Source organism: Peromyscus eremicus, chromosome 19, assembly GCF_949786415.1.
Source record: "Peromyscus eremicus chromosome 19, PerEre_H2_v1, whole genome shotgun sequence".
Classification (NCBI taxonomy): domain Eukaryota; kingdom Metazoa; phylum Chordata; class Mammalia; order Rodentia; family Cricetidae; genus Peromyscus; species Peromyscus eremicus.
The window spans coordinates 52,432,272-52,439,476 of NC_081435.1; the positions used below are offsets into that span (position 1 = coordinate 52,432,272).

At 43.6% G+C, this 7,205-nt stretch overlaps 1 non-coding gene across 1 annotated transcript; it reads right to left on the minus strand.

Moving 5' to 3' along the window:
* Positions 1-6,320: 6,320 nt before the first annotated feature.
* Positions 6,321-6,427, minus strand: LOC131896237 (U6 spliceosomal RNA). The gene has a single exon (XR_009375398.1). It is a non-coding gene; the product is annotated as a U6 spliceosomal RNA (small nuclear RNA).
* Positions 6,428-7,205: the final 778 nt, after the last annotated feature.

Here is a 7,205-nt window from a genome sequence, read left to right on the forward strand (position 1 = left end):
AGTCACTCCAACTTATAGTTATAAAGAGAAAATACGGAATTTAAGAGTTTAGCCAAAGTCATTTTTAGCTAGAATACTAGCTGTCTTAGGCTCCTATTGCTTTGGTAAAACACCATGACCAAAAACAACTTGGGACTGAAGGATTTAGTTCATCTTACACTTCCAGGTGACAATCCATCGCTGAAGGAAATCAGGGCAAGAACTCAAGCAGGAACCTGGAGGCAGGAACTGAAGCAGAAGCCATGGAGGGGTGCTGCTTACTGGTTTGCTCCCCATGGCTTGCTCAGTCTGCTTTCTTATACCATCCTAGGATCACCTGCCCATAGGTGGCACCACCCACAGTGAGAGGAGCTCTCCCACATCAAGTATTAATCAAGAAAATGCTCAACAGACTTGCCCGCAGGCCAACCGTGTGAAGGCGTTTCCTCAACTGAGGTTCCCTCTTCACAAATGACTCTAGCTTGTGTCAGGTTGACAGAAAACTATCCAGTACACTAGCTTTATGTGATCAGAGAAAACTGAAAAACAGGGAGAAGAAACAGGAGTCAAAAACAAGAAAGAGGAGGAAAAAGAAGAGGAGGAGGAGCAAGAGGAGGAGGAGGTGGTGGAAGTGAGGTGAAGAGGCAGGATGTGAGAGGAGTGAGAAACTAACCAGACCCTTCTTGTCAACAAAGGCAAGAAGAGACCATGCGGCCCGAGAAGCAAGGGAAGCTCTTCAGATGCTGGTCTCCCACTTTAAGAAGGCCTAAGTTGGTAGTTGGACAAATGGGTGTTCCAAATTGTGACCATGCTGGAGGCAGTAAGACAAGTGTGCTCAGTGGTCTTCACAAGCTAGTGAGGCCTGGGTGTGCCTAGTGATGAGCGTGACCACACATCTCAATTCGTGACCCGGAAGCAGCACTGGGATCAGGCAGCAGCGGCCATGATGCCACGGTTTTCAGCTGTCTGCGGGAGACAACTTGGGAATCCAGTTCAGAGTTCAGCCTCCCTTTGAGAAACAGAGCTTTCGGGAGCCGTCAAGCGGAAAGAAGTAAGTGAAGGCCAGCATGTTCTCTGAGCTGCTCTCCAGACTAACATCACTGTTTCTTTTAAAAATGCCATTGCCTGGATTTGTTCACTTAATTTTCATACAATAATCAAGAATCTTTTGACTACTGAGCGTCATGCTCAAACTAGGACTATGAAGACGACAGAAGCTATAACCTTGCCCTTGGGGACTCTCTTAGCTAGGGTTTCCCATGGCAGCTGGGATGTATGGTGACATGCAGGCAGACATGGTGCTGGAGCTGAGCGTCCTACATCTTGACACGCAGGCAACAGGAAGTGGTCTCTTTCACTGGGTATGGCTTGAGCATCTATGAGACCTCAAAGCCTGCCTCCACCATGACACACTTCCTCCAACAAGGCCAGACCTCCTAATAGTGCCACTCCCTTTGAAGGCCATTTTCTTTCAAACCACCACCACAGGGACCTACAGTACATTGGAAAAGATAGGCCATTATACCTAGGCGGAGCAGTAGAGAGAAGATGCACCCACTAATAAGACATTACACTGGGGTATGAAAAGATCTGTTAGAAATTTCTAGCATGGTAGATTAGAGTCCAGCCTTGCCACGGAGAAAGGGATGGATGGGAGGTGTATTGAGGCTCAGAGATTTAGCTCCCATCATCCACCTCTTCTGTAAGAAAGGGTTAGGGTTGGGGTTAGCTCTTCCTCCTTCTCTTCTGCCTTCACAACACTTAAAAATGAAAGTCCCCCTCCCCTTTTCTCCCAAGCAGAAGGAATTCCTCATTCTGCCCTTCCTACAGCCCCACCCACATGGATGGTGTCTTAGTGTTGTATTGCTGTGGAGAGACACCAGGACCAGCGCAACTTATTAAAGAAACCGTTTAATTGGGGCTCGCATACAGTTTCAGAGGTTTAGTCCATTATCATTATGGTGGGGAGAAAGTAGCTGAGAGTTTCTACATCTGGATCCCAAGGCAGCAGGAATATAGTAACACTGGGCCTGGCTTGGGCTCCTGAAACCTCAGTGCCACCTGCAGTGACACACTTCCTCCCACAAGGCCACACCTCCCAATCCTTCTCAAATAGTGCCATTCCCTGGTAACTAAGCATTCAAATATTTGAGCCTATGGGTGGTATTCTCATTCAAACCACCACGGATGGGCACTTTGGAGGAGAAGAGTGGGAGGACAGAACCGGCTTCTGGGTCCCTGGAGGTTATTGCCAATGCTACTAACCAGCCTCTGCATTCTAGGCCTCAGTTTTCTTCCTTGGCAAAGCCAAGGAGGAGTTAAAAAAAACCCATGACCTGAAAGTTAAATTTAAAATAGCATTCATAGAAGAAACCTTTCAGAAACTGTTTACTTTGGGGTTTGACAAAGAGCGTAAAAGGCTCTGATTGGCGCTGTTTAAATATTTGTTCCTGCACTGATATTTGCATTTAGGGTGAAATGAACTGGTGTGCATTAACCCTGAAGCTCAGGGGGTGGGGTACACAGAGGGGGCAGCCCGATCCTGCAAACTGATGGCCAATAGAATAAAGCCCTTCTCTAACTCACGACTGTATCTCTGTCTTGCTTGTACAATTCCAAGTGGATTTTCAAAAACTGTCCTCACTGTTTTTAAAGGCTTTTATAAGCCCAGGGGGGAAACACATACAACTGAACTTCACAATAAACAGTAAATAGAAGTGGTCCCCCGAAAAGCTAATGGCTTTTAAGTATATTCTACAGTAGCCTCCACTTACCCACTAATATGCTCTTGCTGATGGATGGATCACTTTTAGCAATAAGGACCATGGCAAAGGAGCTAATAACTTCTGAAGAAAAAAAAAAGAATACAATAAATAGACTGCAAATCGCCCCATTCCCTGCAAGCAGCACTCTCATGGGTGAAATTTCACATTGTTGATGACTGGAATATTGCATTGGACAACTGCGGGACCAGGGGAGGTGACAGAAGATGATGGCTTTGGAAGAGAAGAGGGGAAGCTGGGGAACTGAAGATCTGTGGTGTAGTGAACATAGTTAGGAGCAGAAGATGGTCCAGGCTTCCCTCCTGTTTATCTGAGGGTATATTGAGGCCAGTCTCAGATGCCTGACTGGAATCTGAAATCCTGGATACATTGAACACCATCCACTAGCCTCTCCGGCAGCTTGGCAATGATCGCTTCTGCATGCTGATCTTGTGGGTTGTGAGCACTTCTCAAATGCCCCTTGACTCATGATAGTAAATAGCAAAAAGAAGAGGAAGAGGAGGAGGAGGAGGAGGAGGAGGAGGAGGAGGAGGAGGAGGAGGAGGAAGAAGAAGAAGAAGAAGAAGAAGAAGAAGAAGAAGAAGAAGAAGAAGAAGAAGAAGAAGAAGAGGCTGACATATGAATTGATTGTACATGGAAAGAAGTTTAACATTTTAAATTGCATCTTTATTTATTTATTCTCTGTGTGTGTGCACTTGTGTGCATTTGCCACAGCATACTTGTGGAGATCAGAGGACAACTTGAGGGAGTTAGCTCCCTCTTACAGTGTGAGTCCCAGAGATCAGAGTTAGGTTTTCAGGTTTGGTGGAGGGTGTCTTTACCCACTGAGTCAAGTTGCTGGCCCTGGAAAGGAATATTTTAAAAAGTTAAAACTGAGTAGAGTGGTGCAGGCCAGTGATACAAACATTCAGGAGGCCTGGGTAGAGAATCCTAGAGTTCCAGGATACCTAGGCTGAACAGCAAGACCCTGTATGCAAAAGAAAAGAAAGGATTAAAATAAAAACTAAAATAGAAAAATAAACATACAAATGTAATTATTTAGATTAAGTGAATATTTGCACGCACACACACACACCTATGCATATGTTGAAATCCTGGCCCTCAATATGGTGCCCTTAGGAGGCAGACCTTTGGGACGTTCCCAGTAGAGCCCTGGTGAGTGGGATTGCTACATGTATGAGAAGCACCCCAGAGAACCCACTCTATTCCTTATGCCATGTAAAAGATACAATGAGAAGATGGAAGACAGCAGCCCAGGAGGGGGCGCTCACCAGAACCCCACTAGACTGATGTGATCTTGAGTTTCCAGCCTTCTGAACTGAGGGAAATCACTCCTTGTTGTTTATGAGCTGCCCAGTCTGTGGTACATTGTTGTAGCTGCAGGAACAGGCTAATGACTGAGCTAGAAAGAGCTGTGAGATCCTTTTCTGAGCAAAGAAACCGAAATCGTTTTATTATCCGCGGACTTTCCTGCCTTCACTCCCCATTTCTTTGCATGTGGATGAGAAAAGAAAAGGGTCCTCTCTTCATTTTAGCTGTGCCTCGTGCTCTGGTTTCCTTTACATCAAAATCCCCCCAAAGGCTTCTTGTGCTTCCTGTTTTGACTTCTCATCTACCTCACTCAGGACTGCTGCACTCAAGCTTTTGACTCCAAATCCATCCAAACTGCTCTTACTCCATGCCCAGGCAATCCTCAGCTTCACTTTATGTGGGAGACCATTGCATCCCGTTGATACTACCTCCGTCCTGAACGCTGGCTTCCATTATGCCTGACACAGATAAACGGCCACCACAACTCAGACTTCCTCTTCCCAAACAGGAGAGAATGCTCTTCTGAGTAGGCTGTGCAGCCTCCATTTCCTCAACCCTTTCCCTCCTTGGCAGTACAATTAAAATGAGGGAGGGAATAGGGAAGTGCCTTCTTCACCCGGCTCTTCCTCATTTTATATATGACCAGAGTGATTTGGGAAGCAAGTGGCAAAGCCTCAGCCTGGGTCCCTGAATGACCATGGAGCAGAGTCCCTCTGTTGTGCACCCAAGGAGTGTGGAGCCTCCAGTACAGCATCTAAATCCCAACAACCATGACCTTGAGAGGTAACAATATCTAGGCAGCACTCAGTGTCTCTCCTTATGGTTTTCCTCTTCTGTTACAGTTGTTTCTGTATTTTTTTATTAACACATCAGAGTGTTTTGTTTTTGCTGTTTATTTTGCTTCTCCACTAGTCTACAAGATAGCTGACTATAAAGCCTAAGGTCACCCATATAATCTAAATATGCTGATTGACTAGCTAAAAAAAAATCCTGAAATTCATATGGAACCAGAAAAGACTCTAGATAGCCAATTCAATCCTGAATGGAAAAAATATGGAAGGGATTGCTATTCCAAATTTCTAGAGAGCTATAGTGATTTAAAGAAAAATATGGTACTCATTCTGAATGTATATTTTTGTACCAGTACCAATGTGGGTCTAATTTAACCTCTACACACACACACACACACACACACACACACACACACACACACACACACACAGACCCATATCTATTACCCTGGACAAAAATCAGATCCACGTAAGTCAAAGACTTCAATTTGAAACCTAAAGTACTAAAACTGGTAGAAGAAAATGTAGGCAACACCCTACAAGATACAGTTGTAGGAAAGGACTTTCTGAACAGGACTCTGTGTGGGAATTAAGGTTACAACTGACAACTGGGGCCTCATAAAACCAAAACGCTTTTGTATACCTAAGGAAACAGTCAATTGAATAAAGAAGAAACCCACAAAATGGGAAAGAATCTATCAGCCATACATCTGAGAGATAATTAATATCCAAAATATACAAGATCAAGGAAACAAATGACTCAATTAAAAGGGGGCTAGGAATCTAAACTGAACTGAGATTTCTCAACAGAAAAAATATTTCTTTTAATGAAAATATTTTTATTAATGCTTTGAGATTTTTCATACAATATATTTTGATTACATTCACATACACCCATCATCTCTACTTTTCCCAGATCCTTTTCCACCTTCCTACACACCCAATTTCTATCTATCTATCCATCTATCTATCTGTCTGTCTGTCCATCCGTCCATCCATCCATCCACCCACCCACCCACCCACTTATCTATCTATCTATCTATCTATCTATCTATCTATCTATCTATATCTCTCTTTCTCTCTCAAATCTAGTTTGTGTTGGCTGACTACTCTTGGGTGTGAGGTCTGCCTTGGAGTGTGGTCATTGTACCCGGTATTCACACCACTGGAAAAAAAAATCGACTTTTCCTTTCCAAGCAGCAATCAAATGCCAATAACTCCTTAGCTAGGGGGACGGGGGTATAGGACTTTGTGTCTATCTCCCCTTCTCCAAACTGGGATTTCATCTGGTTGAGTCTGTGCAGGTATTCTGCATGCTGTCACAAGTACGGTGAGTTCATATGTGGATCTTCCCCTATTACATCTGGACAACACTGATTTCTTGACGTCAACTGGACATAATAGGGACAATAAAAGAACTGCTAAAAATATCATGATTTCTGATTTTTTTTAACAGAAAAATATGGAATGCGTCACGAATTTGTGTGTCATCCTTGCGCAGGGGCCATGCTAATCTTCTCTGTATCATTCCAATTTTAGTGTCTGTGCTGCCGAAGCGAGCACATGATTTCTGATTTTAAATTATACTAAAAAGTGATGGTAATGAAAACAGCATGGATGGTACTACCATAAAAATAGACACATAGATCAATGAAATAAAATTGAAGCTCCAGACATATTTCCACGCACCTCTGGACACATGGTTTTTGACAAAGGGGCCAAAAGTAAACATCAGGGGAAAAGACAGCATCTTCAGTGGTACTGGTCAAACTGGACAGGCAGCTCCATGTATAAGAAAGAAAGGAGATCTAATCTCCCACTTTACACAAAACTCATCTCCAAGTGGATCAAAGACCTCAATGTAAGACCTGATACCTTGAATCTGATAAAGGGGAAAGGGGGAGGGAGATGCTGGAGCCTACTGGCATGGGGAGGGACTTCCTGAACAGGATGCAGAAGCAGCCATTAGGACTGACAGTCCACACATGAGACCTCACGAAACCAGAAATTTTCTGTGTGGCAAAGAACACCATATTCCAGTAAAGAGTTAACCAATGGAATGGAGGAAAAAAAACCTTTATCAACTATATGTCTAACAAGACTAGTATCTAGACTATGCAAAGACTAAAAAAACTAAATACCAAGGTCACTATTTCTTTTTAAAAATGCTATTGGCTAGTAATATTATACAACTACCGAAACCCCTGACTTTTCTACCACACTTTAGAGAAGTTTTGGCAAAAATACATTACATTGAAAATTTCAAAAACTGTATGCACACTTATGACAGCTACGTGAAATGTGTTGCCATGGAGATTTAAAAGGAACACAAAGCTACAGG